Genomic DNA, 20,575 nt, shown 5'->3' on the forward strand with positions numbered 1-20,575 from the left:
TGCATTGACTCCTGAGGTTTACTTCGTGAATTCCTTGCTCCATGGAGTGAAAGTGAAAAACTTTTGACTTAGAGTCTCTCTCAAAGGCAGAGTCCCATTCTCTTTGCTTTCAATGCATGCTCTAACATCATCTGGGATTCTGATGGTTAGATTTTTCATGTTGAGTCATTCAGTCATGTGCAACTCTTCATGACTCTGTGGACCATACTCCTTTTAAAGTTTTCTTGGCAAACATAATAGAATGGTTTGCTATTTCCTTCTCCAGTAGAATAAGGAAAAAGTTAAATATGTGACTTGCTCAGGCTCACATGGTTAATATCCGTCTGAGGCCAAATTTGAACTCAGCTCTTCCTGCTTTCAGTCCCAGTGCTCTAACCACTGAGCCACCTAGCTGCCTGAATTTTTTATGATAGTACAGAAGTTTTTCAATCCACCGACAACTCACATTTCCTGAGTTCTTTCAGATGTACGAAGCTTTTTTCTTTCAAAACTGTGTGAGGTAGGTATAAGTATTATTGTCGCAATATTACAGACGGGGAGATTGAATTCTAGGGAGATTAAAGGGATTTGCTCATAAATATATTGTTAAGTAGTGTAAAAGAAAGAATGTGAAACTATGTTTCTCAATTCTAAATTCAGCATTGTGCCCAAAATCATGCATAAATCATTGACCTATTCTTTGGGAGTAGCTAATGTAATCAGCAAATATTAACTCTAAAAATCTATCCTGAAGTATTACACATTATGAAATCATTCCACATCACTGCTGATTGTGCTGCTGATTGGTTTCCAAGGAGGTACTAACTGGGAAAGGGTAAGGAGAAGTAGAATATAGGATTACTGAAAACAGGTCAAGGTATAGCCTTTAGGATGGGTTGAAGGAGTTTAAGATGATGGAGCAAATGAAACCTTTAAGCTATAGTTACCATCATGAATTTAGCTTATTTGTTGAATACTTTGCAATCAGTTTTGCAAATAATAATCAATATTTTGCAGCCAATTGTTCTGAGAAAGGTACTTCAAAAATGATCAAAAGACTAATAAAAACTCACATGGTTATAGTGCTTTCAGATTTATAAAGCAAGTTATTTTACCACTTTGTGCCTCAGTTCCCTGTAAATAAGGAGTAATAATGAGGCTAATAATGTTTGCATAATTTACCTCAAAGGAATATTTGTGAAAAGGGCTTAGTTAACCTTAAAGTGCTACAGAAACGGTGCTATCAGTTTCCTGTTCCAATGCATGATTCATCTCTTACAAAAGTAACACTCGAAGACTTCTAATGATCTCTGTCCTCTTCCATGTGGACACTCTCAAATGGGGCAGATCATAACATCTCCATCTTCTTTCTTGGGAAGCTCTTGTCCATACACTCCGATGATTCCTCCACAGAAAGTCCACCCAATGTGCTGAAGACCTTTCTCCAAGTATTTTCACATTCCAATGAAATGTCATCAATTTTTCTACTTGATTGGTCCACCTCCTTTTCAAATGATACATTCTTGGATGGAATGTTCCATGCTACTTTTTGCGTAAATCTAATCACTGATAATATGATGTAGCCTTTTCCTTTTGGTTCATATCCAATTTTTTAGTCACTTGGCATCATTCTGTGAATGCTATTGTTTATAAAAACTACGAGAATTCTGGCATTAAAAAGTGTCAGTGGATTTTTGAAGCACTATGAAATTTTATAAATAAAATCCGTATTATTCTCTTTCTTCTCTTTAATTCTGGGACCAACTAATTGTCTATCTGCAGTTTGTCAGCATGATGTGTAGAGCCCTGGGCTTAGAATCAGGAAAGATAGGAATATGCCTCAGAAACTCACTGGCTGTGTGACCCTGTGCATGTCACTTAACTGCTCTTAGACTCAATTTTCCCATCTGTAAAATGAGAATAGTAATAATTAATAATAATAGCCCCTTCCTTAAGGAATTGTTGTGGAGATAAAATGAGATCATTTGTGTAAATCACTTTGCAAACCTTGAAGCATGATATAAAGGCCAGCTATTAGCTATCATTCCAGTCCTTGTCCACGAAATAGCTCCTAATGGACTTCCAATTGTATATTATGATTTGGAATGCAGGCATACTTCACCCATTTTTTCCCACTGTGCTGATTGGTAGACCAAAGTCTTTTGTGTCATTATAGTTCTCATTTTGAAAATCCTGTTGTATTTTGAAGTTTGATAAAATCGGCACAATGTCATCTGTTAACAGGATGATTTGGAAGGGGAAGGAGAGGAAACAAATGCTTATTAAATGTCTACTATGTGTTAGGCACTGTATTAAACACTTTATAAATATGTCACTTGGTCCTCATAACAACCCCATAAGGTAAATATTATTATTTTTCTTATTTTACAGTTGAGGAAACTGAGGCAAACAGAAGTGACATGACTTTTGTAGAGTCACACAACTAATTTCTGAAGTTGGATTTGAACTTAGTTTTTCTTGACTTCAAGCCCAGCACTCTATGTACCACACCCCTTCACTCCAGGGCTGCCTTTGTTCATTTGGATTTTTCACAGAATATTCTCCATGACACCACTAATGTATATTTCAATTGATATTCACTTTTAAGGGGACTATTGAATAAAATAATCTGTGGTTGCATCTGTCAATCAACTTTGTATGTTTGTGAGAGATGAAAGAGGAATCTTTTAAGGATACGTTTTGCTCTGAGTCAAATGCTTTTTTCTCTGAACAGTAAAAAAAAAACACATACATCTTTCAGTCAATGATGTGTCTGTAAAGATGTTTCCTGTAACAGATAATTGTTTACAAAGTTTGTCTCATCTCTTATCACAGTTTCATTAAGGATATCCTTGATAAATATGTGGATAATTTTCAAAAATATTTTCTATAGATGAGAAGGTAGGCAGACAGATATAAAGGTATTGATGAATGGTCCACTAATGTTGATAATACCATTGATTTTTTTCTGATAAGTATCTTTCTCCTTTAAAACCAGTGCCTCCAGCTTTCTAGAACATTGTCACCTTCAACTTACATTCTTTGGGTTGCTCTGCTTGGCCTAATCCATTCCTTCTTTCTATCTTTAACTTCTTTATTACCATTTCTAAATGCTTACTTAGAGTATTGAAAACTAAGAAATTAGAATCGATATATTTTTTTTCCTTATTGCCATGAGTGATCAAGATGGTTTTATAGTAGAAATACTGGCAGATTTGTTTTATATTTTTTTGTCTGTCATTCTTTCAGTTTCACTTAAAAGTGCTGTTCGCATGATCTAAGTTCAGTCTCATGCCAAGCTTTTGGTAGTCTCCTTTCCCTCTTTACCGCTCTTTGTTGTTTTATAATATAATGTTTCACTTTGTCTTCTACTATCCTTCTCTGTAACACTTTGAGGGGGAAAGCTTCTAAACTGGTATTACTCTTAGCTTCCATGTCTCTGTTTAGAAAGGAGGTCAAGTGTTTACTGGCAGAGAAAGTTTGAGGGTTCTTCTGGCCTCCTTGATGTAGCATTGCTCATATTGGTTAAATCTTCATAGCAAATGGTAAAATTTTTTATGTTTTCCTTGCTCTCTTCATTTCTCACTTGGTAATATTCAAAGACTTATCTGAATATGTCATGTTGAAACTGTTTTTAATGACATTTTAAATATCTTTTTAGCTTAATCTTTTCTTCAAGTTAGGAGCTGATTCTGGGTTTTCCTCTAACCAGACAATTCATTGAGTGCCCACAGACAACTGACTCAAATGACTTCTGCATTAATAAATAGTAATTTCCTAACGATTAAGGCATAGTAAATTTCATGATTTCTGGCCAGACTGATCATTTCTTGACTTTCTTCATCAATTCATCAAGCTTTATTAATAGCTTACTATGTGCTAGACTGTGCTAGGTGAGGGGACTACAAAGATAAAACAAGACATGGCCTGTCCTCAAGGAGTTTACCTTCAACTGGGAGAAAAAAATGCCTATGGATAAGTAAATACAACATAAAGACATAATGACTTCAAAGTAATGGGCAGGATGCACCAACCAGCAACTGGAGAAATAAGGAAGGATCTTTCTAGGAAGAGGCGTTTAAGCTATGCCTAGACGTAGGGAACCTGTGGCCTTGAGACCATATTCGGCTCTCTAGGTCTTCAAGTGTGGTCCTTTGACTCAATCCAAACTTCACAGCACAAATCCCCTCAATAAAAGGGCCACACTTGAGAACCTAGAGAGCCACATGTGACCTTGAAGTCCCACCCTAGCTAGACCATGAAGAAATAACAATTATATTAAGAGGCATAAGCATAAGAATATGAATAGCTGGTACTTACTGGGCACTTTCAGGTGTGCAAAGCACTTTGTATGCCATTTGATTTGATCCTCTCAACAACCCTGCAATATAAACGCTATTATTATGCTTATTTTACAGATGAAGAAACTGAGCTTGAGAGTGGATCCTTGATTCTCTTAAGCTCATACAGCTAGTCGGAAGTTTGAGTTCAGGTCTTACTCCCTTGCTTGAAGGAACACTGAAAGTTCCAACAGGTAAAAAAATAGGCAAAAACAGAGAAGCAAAAATAGGAATTGCAAGGAAATCAGTCCGGCCAGAAAGTGATCGGTCTGGAAGGATATGTTGGAGTCAGATGGCAAAAGATTCTTGAAGTTAGTTTTGGTGATAATAACAATAATATTTAGTAAAAATTACTAATTGAGGTAAATTTTGATGATGATAATAATAATTACTCATTTACATAGTGCTTAAATTTTGTAAAGTATTTTCCATCTCATTTTATCCTTACAGTGACTCTAGGAGTTAGGTGCTATTAGTATCTCCGTTTTACAGAAAAGGAGACTGAGGGAGACAGAAAGTTTAATGACTAACTGAGGTTGACTGAGGCTTAATGACATCTGAAGCTTGATTTGAACACGGTTCTTCCCGACATGAAGTCTAGCACTCTATCTCCTGTGTCATCTAGCTGTTTGATAGATGTCACATTATTCAATAAAAAGTGTTTATGATATTTCTATGTGAGGTTTCTAAGCTGTTTCCAAGATTTTGACCTCTTCGGTTTATTAATGTTAAATCATATCTTCCAAAATATCTCCCAACATAGATTTTATCATCCCCCTATTGTTTGTCTTTCATTCTCAAAGAGGACCAATGCCATTGGGAGGATGAGGTTTTGGCTTGCAAGTGGATTGGACTTAAGTGAGGCAAGGTTGTGCAGTCATCAGCTTCACTGTCTCCTCCAGGGTCATCTGACTGCAGTAGCAAGACATAGGTCAGGATGACTGGAGATGACCCCAGATACAGTGGGAGACCTTGATCTTTTTAAGATAAGGTCTTTCCCAAGTCTCAGCTTGTCTGAGGCAACTTCCATTCAGTGATTTAAGGGGAGGCCAAAAATAAGGCAATAGGTAGTCTAGTTTACCTACTCAAAAAAATAATCAAACTGAGAGGGGAAGACCCTCAAGACTTTCAACCAGAACAGAAGCAATTGCTATTCACAATCAACCTGAGACATCAAAACCCAAAGAATGATCAAGTGAGGTATGGGCTGGAACCTATTATTGGTCAATGAATGAGAGCCAATGTAATTTGAGTTTAAGACATAATCAGGTAGCTCCATTTGAATCCCAATGGGCTTTATCAAAGCCTGGTTTTCCAGAGCTCTATTTAAAGAAATCATAGATGAATCTATATGGAACAAAAGAATTAACTGTCCTGGTTTTTAAAAGACTGAATGACTAAGTAAGGAAGAGGAAAAAAATCTAGTCCCCAAACCCCAAAATATCTTTCAAGGCTCCAGTGATCAAAATTTATATTTCTTTGGACAGAATACCCACATGTAAGGCTATGATTCCTCATGTGGGTAAGGAGAGAGAGATAGAAAGAAAGAAGGCAGGAGGGAAGGAAAGAAGGAAGGAAGGAAGGAAGGAAGGAAGGAAGGAAGGAAGGAAGGAAGGGAGGGAGGGAGGGAGGGAGGGAGAGAGGAAGAGAGAGAGGGAGGAAGGAAGGAAGGAAAGAAAGAGCATTATCCAATTGAAACTGGCCAATTGTGTCCCCAGTGAGAAAGTTACCACAACTCACAACTTGCTGTTTGTCCATTCTGGAAGACCAATGACATCAGGAGAGTGGCGTCTTGACTTGCAGGTGAATTAGATTTAAGTGAAGCAGGACTATACAAAGTCATCAGTCTTACTGTCTCCTCCAGGGTCATCTGAGTCTAATGACAAGACATAGGTCAGGACAACTGGAGATAACCCCACACTATCCTTCCATACACTAACTTTGAAGTCAGAAAGGAGTGTTGTTTATGTAGACTTGGTCTGGAAGAGCTTCTTGAATTCCTTCTATAATTTGTATTCCTTTTTAATCTCTGCAACAGATGTGTTATAGCTGAAATTGTGCTCAAAGTGTTTTCATGCTTATGTTTATTATGATCAATTTGTGTCAAGATGGGCACATGTTCCATGAAATTATGTTTCTTGTTGGCATTAGATACATAATGAAATGATCTCCATGAATCCAAAATTCTAGTTATGTGTGTATACAGATATACACACATATAGAATATGCACAAATATATTCAGTGTGTGTGCATGTGTGTGATAGAGAGAGATAATTTCAGAAACCAAATGATTACACAACGAGTAAATGAAGTCAGGTCTTTTCATGTTAAGTCATTCAAATCTTAATTTTTGTTTTGCTGATGCTTACTAAGATTTGAATAAATGATTAATCAAATACTTCTTTAGTTCACCAATCTAGAAGCAAAGTTACCTGAATAAGGTCATCTTACATTAGATGGAAGTTAGACAACTTCAAGGTTTTTTTTCCAGCCCTAACATTTCATAATTCACTTAAAAATTTGGCTATAAAAAGATTGACTGAAAGGAAGCAGTTCAGTTCAGAAAATGAAAGGGAAGGATACACAATTCATACATGTGCACACACATATAAATTTATATACATACATATATATTTATACTTCTAGAGACAAAAAGACTGCAAGAAGGATAGAAACATAATGAGAGACAGAGACAGGCCTGTCTCAGAATCAATATCTTCAGATAACTGCCAGAATTTCTCATCATTTCATGGATAATTTGGTTATTGTCAGTTATACTGTTCACAATGTGCATAAACACAATAATAAGAAAAAAACAAATGAAAATAACTGCAATTTATGTGCTATCAACTGTTGTAATTGATGAGGAAATAGAGGAATTCTATGAAGAACCTGAAAATGTCCTTCAAATTAAACCATAGCACACTTTAACATGTAGTGACATGAAAAAAATGTGGTCAAAGGAAAGAACAATGAAAAATATGTAAGAAAATATGGTTGAAGGTCAAGAAATGAAAGAAATGAATTCATAAGAAGAAAGATGAGAAGAAAATATGTCATGTTATTAAAAATGGCTTCCTCCTATCAAGTTATTAAAGCTTAAAAAATGAAGGAAAGAAAAGCAGCCTAGATTATCATCATTTTAAAGGAAGTTCAACCAAAGTTAAACAGTTAACTATTTCAGGAAGCCAAGTGGATCTAGAAACCACCTCAATCAGAAAACGTTTGCTCTCCTTATCAGACAAATATATGCAAGGGCAACACCATTTAGACCCAAGTCTTACGGACAAAGGTTTTCTTCCCCCACTGAATTTAATTTATTCCTTGTTGGGCTTTTTAAACCAAGTTGATAAAAGTGGGTGTTAAAAAAAGCAAAATTTCTTAATTTGTCCCTAGAAATTAAACATTTTTTGTTCACTGGTGAATTGCTGGACATTCCTTACCCTTGGAAGAAAGTGTGAAGACCTGTTGATGGGCTGGCCAGTCTTTCTCCCAGGCCTGGAGGTCAAGCCAGCCTCTATCCCTTCAGTTCCCCATATCTAGACACACTAAGTGCACCTGTTTCTTCACTCTGGCCTGGGTTTCTTATCTGTGTATTGGGGCTGACAGCTGCCCAGAGGGATTGGTGCCAACCTAGAACGTGAGAAGCAGAGAATCCAGGTTTTCTTTGTCCTCCAGAGGACTCAGGCTGATCAGTGGAGAATTCAGATCTATTGGCTATCCTGTGACTGGCAAAGGCTTGGACTGGATGCTTCTGGTTACTTCTGCAAAGTGAAATAGATTGATAAGAAGGTGGTCTTCACTGAATGGCTGATGTAGGCATCAGAAGGTGGATCCCCTTCATGGTTGTCGGAGAAGTCAGTGAGCAGTTGGCCCAAGTGAAGTGGTCTCTACATTGCCAGGATGGCAGTGGTGCAGGTTTCTGATCCAGTCTGATGTGAACAAGTATGGCCTAGGGACAGAGTATGAGAGGGGGAAGGGAGCAGTAGGGTGGGATGGGAGGGCAGACTTTGCTGCTGCCCTTTCCTATGCTTCCTTCTCAGGAGTCCTGGGGGACCATCTGCTGGGAAAAGCCATCCCCAGAGGGGAGTCAGATTGACAAGAAGTCCCCAGACTGTTTTTTGTGGAAATATCATCTCATAAACGGTGAGAAGCACTGTACAGACAAATTAGTTTATACAAAACTTGGAATGAGACCCAATTTAGTCAGATAATTCTGACAACATTTAAGGATGTGACTGGAAGGACAACAAACATAAGAACTGGAAAGTCTTTCAAGATTTTTGTGGTCGATTTCGCCGCCTCCCTCTTCCATCAGTGACAGTAGATTCAACACATTTTCTTTCTAAAATCAAAGTGCTTGATCTGAGGCAATAGAAATGATAGTAAAGGAGACAAAGTAATATCTGGAACTGGATCAAATCAAGTATTCATAGATGAAGTGTGTTGGAACCAACACAATTTTGAGGATGAAGAGGAATAGATTTTAAAGATAGTTAAAAGATCGCAAGATAGTGAATAATTGGAAAAGATCACAGATATTACAGAAACGAAAAAAAAGTGACATATACAAATATCTACCATCTCCCTAGGCCTACTATCTCATTTCTATAAAATTATAATAATATATTATACTGATATCTAGGATTTTTAAAAATAAAATATACAACAGGATGATTTTCACAAATTATAATTTACACCAGACTGTTTTCATAATCACACAATTGATTAAAAGGTATAGAAAATACAGGAACTCACTGTGTTTACTGAATTGAGTATTTAAAAGAAAACATTTCATTAGCTAAAGAAAAAAAGTTCTCCAAAAAGGTGTATCACATGCATATGTTGAGATTATACAAGATTCCCTGAAAGATGCAATAATAAAAAAAAATGTTGTTAGAAAATCATCTCATTATAAGTATCAAGCAAAGCATACAACAGGTGGGGGTGGAAGGGAAAGTGTGTATGTGTGTGTGTATAAAAAATCTGTTGTGTGCCAGCCACTATACTAAAAACATTAAAAAAATATTATCTCATTGGACTCTCAAAGCAACCTTTTGAATACACACACACACACACACACACACACACACACACCCCTACATGCATGTGTGTATGTACTCTTGTACTCATAATTGTATGTCTTATAAAATTATGTAAAAAAAGAAAAATTTTAAAGGATAAGATAATTAAATATCATTTCATATCAGTAAGGAACCATTGGAATTTATTGAACAGGAGAGTGACATAGTCAGGACCATACTTCAAGAAAATTACCTTGACACCTGAGTGGAGGATTGACTGAAGCAAGGAAGTTACTTGAGGCAGGGAGTCCAAAAAATGGGTACTAACATAATACATTTGAGAGGCAATAAGGGTCAGAATTAGGGTGGTATACACATCTACGTGTGAGTGCACACATGCACACATACACATTCATACATACGTATATGCACACACAGAAACTGGATTTCATTAGTGTAGAGCAGAGGTGTCACATACCTGGCCAGCATCCTATAATAGTCCTGAGTACAGCCTGAACCAGATTAAAATGTAGTGGGGTAACATTTAACAAAATAAAAATACAATAGAATTTGAATAATATTAACATGCCGGTTTCTAAGTCAATATGCAATCCACAGGGACCTTGATAGATAGTTTAACGGTTCTGTTTACATTTAAGTTTAACACCATTGGTGTAGGGAACCCCAGTGAGGAAATTCTTCTGATGCAAATTGGTACTTGTGTAGATTATAGCTTTAGAGACTTAACTGGGTGAGCCAAGAGCTTAAATGATTGTCCATCATAGATACAGACAGCTTGTTTCAGAGATAAGTCTTAATCCACATCTTCTTGGCTCTAAGGCTGACTCTTTTTCCATACTTAGCCATAATGCCCTTCTGGATGTATGCCTATACCCACATTTTTGTGAAAAAAAAAAAAAGATTGACATAATATTTCCATATATTTTCTTGACTGGCCAAGCCTGAATTTCATGTGGGCTATACTACCCTAATAATCAACAGAATGGTCCTAAATGTCAGACTTTCCTCAAACACTAAGTGGAAATGTGACAGTTCCCAAATATATACCATGTAACTCATACCAGGAGTTGCATGAATTTGAATGAAGTATTTAAATATCCCTTTTAAGAAGAAAATGGATTATATCTTTCAGAGTATGCAAAAAGATAACCTAAATATATTATTTATCATTGCAAACTTAAACCTTGGTGTGAGTAAGTGCATCAAAATGAACGTATCCTTTATGCTGAGGTTTTTCCTTCCCTTAGCTGTGCTTCCACATAGATAGAAAAAGGTTGTTCACATACTGAGAGTGAGGGGTCACCAAGCATGTCCTCAGTGGCATCCTGATTATATCTAGAAAAAATGAAGAAGAATGCCAGTGCTAAAGTTGTGACAGCACAAGAGTAGTAAGTGTTGATTGGGTGCAATCAGAATCGTTGGCGGGATTATCCACCTCAAACAGAGCTCTATTGGAGAATTTCAACAATTTCAGAGAATTTCTCCATTGGAGAAATTCAGAATTTCAGAATTTCATAGGACATAAGAACCAATGCAAATGGTAAAATTTCAAAGAAGATAATATCTCAAAGTTTGCTCTTTCTGTTGCCGGGTCTCATTGGCACATCCAGCTTTGTCCCAGGAAGCTCTGCTTTAATATACCTAACCCTATATTGTTAGAGGGAAAAGTGATCTATTATCTTCCTTGCCATCTACTAATACCTTAGAATTGAACTATTCCTGTCACATCTCATATACGGTGAACTGATAAGTCAGAATGTTTGCTGAACTTTGAGTTATTTTATTTTTTATTATTTGGATTAGTTTGCTCATATCTTTTTTGACAATTTTATGATGGGCAGTAAACTGAGACCTCTGCTCCACTGCTTTTAAGTGATTTGGAAAGCATTCACAAGTTCCTTTAGATTAGCAGAGCAGCCAGGGTCACAAAGCTGAGCTGAGCTAGCTCAATCTTGTTTCCAGTTTCCTGCTGACATTTAGTCCCTAGAGGCTATTTTCAAAGCAGTGTCTAAAAATCAGATCTCGTAGGCTCAACTAAGCCATCCTTCAGGCAGTCTTTTGGCAACTGGTGCCTGGAGCAGGGATCAGAAAAAATATATTCAAAATTATAGATTGAGACGTAGTTGCCATTACATACCTCCCCAGGCTGCATTCCTGACTTCCTCCACTGACAGAGCCACAGCTCTTCATCCTTAAGGCTCCCTCTAGTCCTGGATGGAACGTGGGCAGCTAGGTGGCACAGTGGATAGAGTTTCCAGCCTGAGGTCAGAAAGATTCACCTTTATGAGTTCACATCCTGCCTCCCACACACACATTAGCTGTATGTCCCTGGGTAAGTCACATCCTGTTTGCCTCAGTTTTCTTAGCTGTAAAATAAGTTGGAGAAAGAAATGTCAAAGCACTCCAGTATTATATCTGCCAAGAAAACCCCAAAAGGGATCATGAAGAGTCTGACAGGACTGAAAAATGATTAAACAACAATAGTACTGGAATTCACAGCTCAGAATTGCTTTTCACCCCTGCTGGCCTCTCTCTCTGATTGAATGGTTCTTCCCAAAATTCCAATTTAAGAAAGACACCCAGAGCAGTCATGTATTATTTGTGTTCAGGCTGTACTCTGGATTTTCATTACTATATATCCTTTCCCTCTTCCCTCCCACTCACCCCCCCTCCCATTTCAGTTTCCTTTTATATGTTGCCTTTCTTCATTAAAATGTAAACTCCTTGTGGGCAGGTACTATATTTCTACTTCTATTTGTATTTCTAGGTCATAGCACAGTGCCAGGCACATACTGGACATTTTAATAAATGTTTATTTACTTCCAGACTGAATCCTGCCTCCTAAATAGACTCACCAAGGGCACATTTCTTTACTTTATAAACCATGAAAAGAAAGTCCAATCTTGACTCTTAGGTACAGAGATCAGAATTCAGAATTTCAGTCTTGTCAGAGCTTTTTTTTTCTATATCAAGAACAAATATTCTTTATTGAAGGCAATAGACCTTGAAACAAGTAGGGAAATAAACATATGGTGGAGAAATTATTAAGCCTCTATATTTCTCATTTTGTTTTGTTTTGTTTTTTGAGGCATTTCCTCTACTTGGGAGGTTGGTCAACTATCTCCAACTTTCTCTTTCTGATAGTTGGGGAAAGTGACTCTGGGTCTAGATCTTGGGGGTCCTCCAACATTCTTAAAATGATCGGAAACAAGATCCACTGAGTTAGACTTGGAAGTCCATCTGGAAGAAATCTGAAATTTCTGTCTCCTGAATGCATAGGTGAGAAATAATAACAGGAAGTAGGGAAAATGTTGAATTCAGAATTAGGCAGAACTAGGTTTAAGTATTTTCTCTGATAATTATTAGATACATGACCTGGAGTGACTTCCTGAAGCTCTCTCTGCCTCAGTTCCCTCATCTTTAAAATAAGAATAATGCCTTCTTTAGTAGCTATTTCAGGAGATAAATGCGAGGCTCAAATGAATCTATGCATGTCAAGATTTGTATGTGTGTGTGTATGTGTCTGTGCGGTATTAGATTATTTTGTACGGTATTAAATTTAGACCAACATCTCACCCCTTATAAAAGAATAAGGTCCAAATGGGTAGGTGACCTAGATGTATAAAAAACAAAACCACATAATAAATAAATTAGAGAAATGCAACTTACTTATCTCTACAGAAAAGAGAAACATTTTGTGTAAACAAGGAACAGAGATCACAGAAGCTAAAATGGATAATTTTAATTACATAAAAATTTTAGAAAGTACACAAATAAATCTAATAAAATTATGTTTAAAATGGAAACAATTAATTGGGGAAGCTTTTTGCAGCAGGTTTCTCTGACAAATATCTTATTTCCAAGATTTATAAGGAACTGATTTAAACTTATAAAAATAGAAATCATTTTCTATTGTTAAATAATCTAAGGCTATACTTGTTGGTAAATTGGAAAGAAATCCAGCCTATCAATAATCATATGAAAAAGTATTTCAAATCACTAGTAATTAGAGTAATACAAATCGAATTAATTCTGAGATTCAACTTCATGCCTATAAGACTGGCAAAATGGTAAGACAGGAAAGTGATAAACATTGAAGAGACTGTGGGAAGTCAGTATGACTTGATTGCTGGACCTGTGAAATCTATACAACCATTCTGGAAAGCAATTTGGAATTATACATAAAATTTCTAAACAGTACATATCATTTGACCCAGGAATACTACCTCTAGACCTACACCCAAAAATGACCAAAGGAAGAAAAAAGATCCTTTATATACTCAAACATTTCTAGCAGCTCTTTTTTGTGGTAGAAAAAGCAAACCAAACCAAAGCTGGAAGCCAAGGTAATATCCATCAACTGCGGAACAGCCAAATGTGTATCTGAATGACATGAACCACTACTGTGATGTAAGGAATGAGAAAATAGATAATTTCGAAAAGACATGGGAAGATTTATATGAACTAATGTAGAATAAAATGTAGAATCAGAGAGTCAGTATACCAATATACATATCTATCTGTCTGTCTATCTATCATCTATCTATCTATCTATCTATCTATCTATCTATCTATCTATCTATCTATCTATCTATCTATCTATCTGTCTGTCTTTCTATCTCTCTCTGTCTCTATCTATACCAATCAGAAATGAACATATATAAGTATGCATAGATAGATACACATATGGTCATATGTATATGTATATGTATACATATATATAACCCATATTGTAAAAATTAACAGCTTTGATGACTTTTATAAACTGATAAAGAAAGAAATGACTAGAATGAGAACAATTTATTTGTTAAAAACAACACTGTAAAAATATACTTTGAAAGGTATAAGAACTCTGATCAATAGAATGGCTATTTATAATTCTAGCAGACTGATAATGAAACATGAGATCCATTACAGACAGTTGGTGGATTTTGATTATGGAACATAATATAAATACTTCTGTGTACACTCACTGAGTTATGCTTACTTATCTATATTTGATAAAATGATTTTTTTCTCCACTCAATGACATAGGGGTATTGGGAGAGAAATTAAATTTCTATTAGTTAAAAAATAGATAGGAGATGCTGCAGTTGAGAAAAGTTCGATACACTTTCAAATGAGATTAATGTATTATTAACTTTGCTTAATTGTTTTACTTCATTACTTTTTAGGAAGTAGGAGTAATCTTTAAGTATTTGTAATATAAAACCAAAACACATCAATAATGCATTAAAAGTGCTATAAACATATGAATTGTGTTGTTTCAGTACTCTGCACATAGCTTTTTGAATATTTCTATCAGAACATCTTTTAATAATAATATTAATAGAATTTGCATAGCCAAATTTATACTACTACAAAGCACTTGACAGATTTTATCTCGTACAACATTTCTTTGAGTTGAGGTGCTATTACTACTCCCATTTTATATATGAGGAAACTGAGCCTGTTCACATTACATGCACTTCCATTTTGCATGCACAACATCTTAGAGGGCAGCTAGGTGGTACAGTGGATAGAGCACCAGTGCAGGAGTCAGGAGGACCTGAGTTCAAATCTCACCTCAGACACTTGACACGCACTAGCTGTGTGACCTTGGGCAAGTCACTTAACCCCAATTGCCTCATCCTGGGTCATCTCCAGTCATCCTGATGAATATCTGCTTACTGGATTCAGATGGCTCTGGAAGAGAAGTGAGGCTGGTGACCTGCACAGCCCTCCCTCACTCAAAAACAAAGTCAAGTGCAAATCATGTCATCATTTCTCTGATGGCGTGGGTTTCTTTGGCAATGAAGGATGAACACACACACATACATAATGTCGTATTGAACCACTGTGTGAAAATGATTGCACATCTTCTATCAAAATATTCCTCCCTAAATCAAATATTAAAAATGGAGCCCTAAACCAATATCTCTCTGTGCTAAGATGTCCATACATTTAGACTTCTAATCATCCATTTGAACTGCTATAACTGATATTTTCTAATGAAAGTTGGACAATAATCTTTTTTACCTTCTTAGTTGGCTATTTTAGGCTACTTGTATAGCTCTTCATGGCTGAAGGCTAACATTAATGAAACTAACTACACTGATAAAGAAATATTGTTAATGGTACAGGGAGTACGGTCTAGTGAAGAGTTGATGGCACTGGAATCAGAGTTTCTGGGTTCTTTGATCTGCTTTTATCTAGCTATGTGACTTCAGAAAAATCATTTAACTTCTCTAGATGTTGGTTTCCTCAACTATGAAATGGGAGCATTACCAAAGACTTCTCTAGCTCTAATATGCATATGGTATTTTATATAGAATGTCCTTCCAAATAACTCCACAAGGTAGGTATAAATGTTATCATTTTTACATATGAGAATATTTGGAAGTATTTTATTCAAAGTACAATAAATAATAACTATGAGAGATTGAATTTGAATTTAGTTCTCTTAATTCTAAATCTGGAATTCTTTGTAATGAACCACATTGCTTGTGGACATGTTTAATATAGAATTTCCTGACTGCAAGAAACCCAGCACATTGTTAATGTAGTATTAAGAATGTTTTCCTATTTTCATAAGCTTTGTAATATATTCTTCTTCTTGGATATTGCCTCTAGCACACCAGGTAATGTGTGCTTCCTAAAGTGTATGACCCAAATAATGCATTTTAATCAGAGACAGTGATTCTTTACTATTCATCAACCAATTATTTGTCTGGTGAGTAACATTTTTCAGATTGTATTGTCCCCATCAATTAAAAAAAAACTACAATGTTACTTTGAAATTTCAGTCACTGTTTTCTATATAGTGATTTAAGGTATGGTGAAGAAAACTAGCATTTACTTTTTAAAAATCATGTTTACATATATTTTTAAATATGAGAAACAGATCTTAAAAACTTTAATAGATATTTTGACTGCAGAGTTTAAGAAATAAACTAAGTGAATGCAAGGAAAGCTAATCCTGCAGTTTAAGAAAGAAGAAAAACAGTTTCTAGAGAGATAATGAGCTGTCTATGGTACTATATATTTTCTATGTCTTATCCTTGCCACAGTTTCATTTTGTGGGAAAGCAGTTATCTTTTGGGTTTAATGAGTTCAGTACCAGTTTAGGCAGAGTACTGAGAGGAACACCACTAGAAGCATGTTCTGAAGTATCAATACTTGTAGTAGGTAGGAAGAGTTCATTTAGGTAACCTAACTATCTTGTTAGCCAACTGAAGGAAAGTCTACATTTCAGCGTAAGTTGTCATTTACCATTGCACAGATGAGAAACTCCTCAAAGGTTTTTGACCAAGAAAAGTAGTTCATGGTAAGGTGCTATCATCCTTTTTTTTTTTATCTTGGATAGAATATGCAGAACAAAGTCTACTAGATTTTAATTATTTCTCTTGCCCCCTGCAATCTAGGTCTATAGATCAGTAATTGGCTGTAGTCAATTGTATTTTGGGAAGTCATTCAGACCAACTCTGGGACATTACAGAATAGTTCTTCCTGCATTAGAAAGATTCAAATTTTGCACAGATGTTTAAAGAAACAATCCTTACTTCCCCTGGAATGTTGTCCTCAGCAGAATTGTAAATGGATGATGTCTTTCCTATGTCAAGTGCAAGATGGATGAGGAAGAAAGAAAAGTCTAAGACACTCTTTCTAGATAACAGGGGGTTCACCAGGGAAAGCAACTTTGTTCATATGAAAAGGGAGCTTTAGATCCCTGTAGGAGTCAGCACATTCCTGTCTCTTAGCTTGATGTTATGCATTTGTGGAGGTTGTTTCTTCCCATCCATCAGTGGAAGGTCCATCTTAGGTGGCTTGAAGGCTGCTGGGTCTTCTGCAGTTCTAGTAGCCTGAACCTGATGAGCCCCATTAGTGACAGTTTCTGAGCACCTCTGTAGGACTGGATACGGAAACCCAAGTGGGATTTCTGAAGAGTTCTTGGTCCAAAAAGGCTCCATTTTTCAGATGAGGGTTTGTCTCTATCTCCATTTCCAGAGTTCATGTTGCTAGGCCAGGTAAGGAAGTAGAAGATCCACAAGTAAATCAGCCTCTGGATTTTTGCTTCAGAGAAGAATGGGGTGTACTACTTGGAGAAGACTGGATTGAAGCAATCTTCTTTTGTCATTTCTCCATTTTGTAACTTCAGTTTATGGAGTGCCTCTGCCACATGGTGGCACTTGGTTTCTTCTGGCTTGAGGCCTTTGTGGGGAGTGAATCTTGCTTCTGTCAATCTTGCCTGCTGCTCAAAGCATTGGATGTTGTCTTGTCTCTGTTTTGTAATTAGAGAATTCATGATGACCTGCATAGCCTTGGCCTTCACCATTGGGTGCTTGTTCATTTGGTCCCTAGAAGCTGAAGGGGTTATGGAGAAATCATTTTCTCCTTCCTCAAGCTTGGAAAGCTGTTGGTACTTCCAATCTGGAATGACCTTTTCCCCACAGAATCTTACTGCACATGTCAGATAAAGGTGAAGTCATCAGTATGGGATCCTCCAGAACATCATCATAACTGAATACCCAACAATGCATTCTAATTGGCAAAGACATCTTGCCTAGAAGCCCACCTGTACTGTGCTCAATAGCAGCTGGGCTTCTGTAGGGGGGTGGGGAGGATGGAGGAAAGGGGCAGGGGAAGAGACCATTTGCAGCCTGCCATAGACAGGAAGCTAAGACTATCAAGGCTCTAGGCCCCCATCATTCCCTAAGTGCCAAAGTACAGGGAGAATCGAGGCCACCATGTAAGTAGCACCAAGACTCAAACAGACTTCAGCTAGGAGAAGTAGAGTGAAGCCAAGGTACTACCACCCTTAAGAGCAAGCAATTAATTTGATCATAACATTTTGTTGAATTGGTTGGAGAGGGCACTTGGTAGATAACTATTTCTTCCTGGAGGATAAATCCTTGTGTTTCTTGAAAACTTTTTAAACATATGTTTTCTTATGTCAAGTCTGCATGCTTAACAGTCATATTTTAAAAAGTAAGATTAATTTGCTTGAGATGGCTGATAACTATATTTTACAGAAAGAAAATACAATAGTGACTTTTTATGAAGGATACAAGAGAAGTATTATTGCAAACCAGATTTTATAGCATCTGGAAGGAAATCTAGAAATCATGAAGTGTAATTCTTGTATTTTTCAGAGGAAAAATAATGGCCCATAGAACTTGTTTCTTGATCTAAGCCACATATTAGCTCAGCCAAAATCTCTGACTGGATGTCCAGGAGGACATAAAGATGGATATGTATGTCCTGATGACCTAACTCCTTTACTAAGACAGCATTAGAAGTGCTCCCCTGTGTTTGTTTTACATAGGAAATAGTTTTTGTCTTTGAATTATAGCCTCTCTAAATATAGGAAAATTAATAGTGTTCTTAATGACAATTAAAGAAGGAAGAAATCTGCCACATTCTTTCACTTCCTTACCCTGCAAGAACTCCAGAAAGGTATTTATGAACATATTCTAAGGTCCTGGTTCTTTCCAGAAGCTTCTTCAATACAATACCCACAACCTCCACTTCACCTCTCCCTGCACCACACTAGAAACAAATACAAAGGATAAATATAGGCATAGAGCTATTGGATGAAAGTGAAGAGAAAAAAATAGTCTTCAGACTTCAGAGATTTGGCTTTTTCATTTACCACTTTTGGAGCTTTATGTTCATAGTACTATCTTGTTGCTTAAGAATACTCAGTTCAGGGACATGATGCTCTCTCTGGTAAAGCAATGGCTATCATAAAAATTAGACCAAGCAGCCATGTTCACAAAAATAAGTACATGCATTTCTATAGCTACTCTTCTGCATAGCAGAGTGATAGGAAGGGTATTCAAACACCACTAGAAGAACCTACAAAGCCATTACTATCTTTGGGGAATTAGAAAACTATTTTTAAAGTTTTTATATCACCGTCAAGTACCAGCTTGTTTTCATTCTGTTTTCAAGTCAGTCTTGCTCAGTAAAGCCTTAAATATGGTTAGTGCAATATTCCTTATGGTATCACCAAGCAAAAAGCTACAAGGCCTTCTTAGAAACTAGAGTTCATTATGGAGCAAAATGAAACAAAACACAATTCTATTTTGGCCCTATTCTTGTGCACAACACAAATATTAGTGTAATACTTTAAGGCAGGGACTCTTCTATCATCTCCTCTCTCTCTCTCTCTCTCTCTCTCTCTCTCTCTCTCTCTCTCTCTCTCTCTCTCCCTCTCTCTCTCCCTCTCTTTCTCTCTCTGTCTGTCTCTGTCTCCTCTCTCTCTCTCTCTCTCTCTCTCTCTCTCTCTCTCTCTCTCTCTCTCTCTCTCTCTCTCTCTCTCTCTCTCTCTCTCCCTCCCTTTCTCTCTCTGTCTGTCTCTGTCTCCTCTCTCTCTCTCCATCCATCCATCCATTTATCTTTAAAATGGAGAAAGGAGCTGAATCTTTGATTTCATTTGTATAGTGAATTCCTAGGTGGTAAAACTTCCTCTGCCAATGAGGTTTGGCACCGTCTCTACAACTTAAACTCTTAGAGACTGACCTAGAGCACTGAGAAGTTCAAGCACTTGTTCAGTGTCTATAGCCTGTACATATCAAAAGCAGGATATGAACCCAGGTTTTCCTGGCTCTAAGGCCAGTTTCCTATCCACTGTGCTAGGCTTCTACTTATATAGTCCAGCTCTCATTTTGTGTGTGTGTGTGTGTGTCCATCCTTTGTTGCTGAAGAAGACCATGCCGTCAGAGAAATAATGACATGACTTGTATTTGACTTTGTTTTGAGTGAGAGAGGGTTGTGCAGGTCATCAGCCTCACTTCTCCTCCAGAGTCATCTGAATCCAGTGACCAGATATTCATCAGGATGACTGGAGATGACCCAGGGGGAGGCAATTGGGGTTAAGTGACTTGCCCAAGGCCACACAGCTAGTAAATGTCAAGTGTCTGAGGTGAGATTTGAACTCAGATCCTCCTGATTCCTGCACTGATGCTCTATCCACTGCACCACCTAGCTACCTCAGCTCTCATTTTACAGCTGAGAAAACTGAATTCTAGAGAAGCAAAAATACTTTCCCAAGTTCTTACCACTATCAAGTGGTAGAACTTGTTCCCAAAAGGTAATTACCTAGGAATTTCTATTAACTTATTTATTTGAATTGTGAATAAACCCATTTATCTAAGCCAAAAGCAAACAGAAATCAAAGAAGTGATACAGATTACAATATATCAGAAAAAAATATCCAACGTTAAATG

General features: G+C 36.8%; 1 pseudogene; it reads right to left on the bottom strand.

The window, feature by feature from the left end:
• Positions 1-17,065: 17,065 nt before the first annotated feature.
• Positions 17,066-17,902, bottom strand: LOC140498713 (putative monooxygenase p33MONOX pseudogene; annotated as a pseudogene).
• Positions 17,903-20,575: the final 2,673 nt, after the last annotated feature.

Source organism: Notamacropus eugenii, chromosome 1, assembly GCF_028372415.1.
Source record: "Notamacropus eugenii isolate mMacEug1 chromosome 1, mMacEug1.pri_v2, whole genome shotgun sequence".
Lineage (NCBI taxonomy): Eukaryota > Metazoa > Chordata > Mammalia > Diprotodontia > Macropodidae > Notamacropus > Notamacropus eugenii.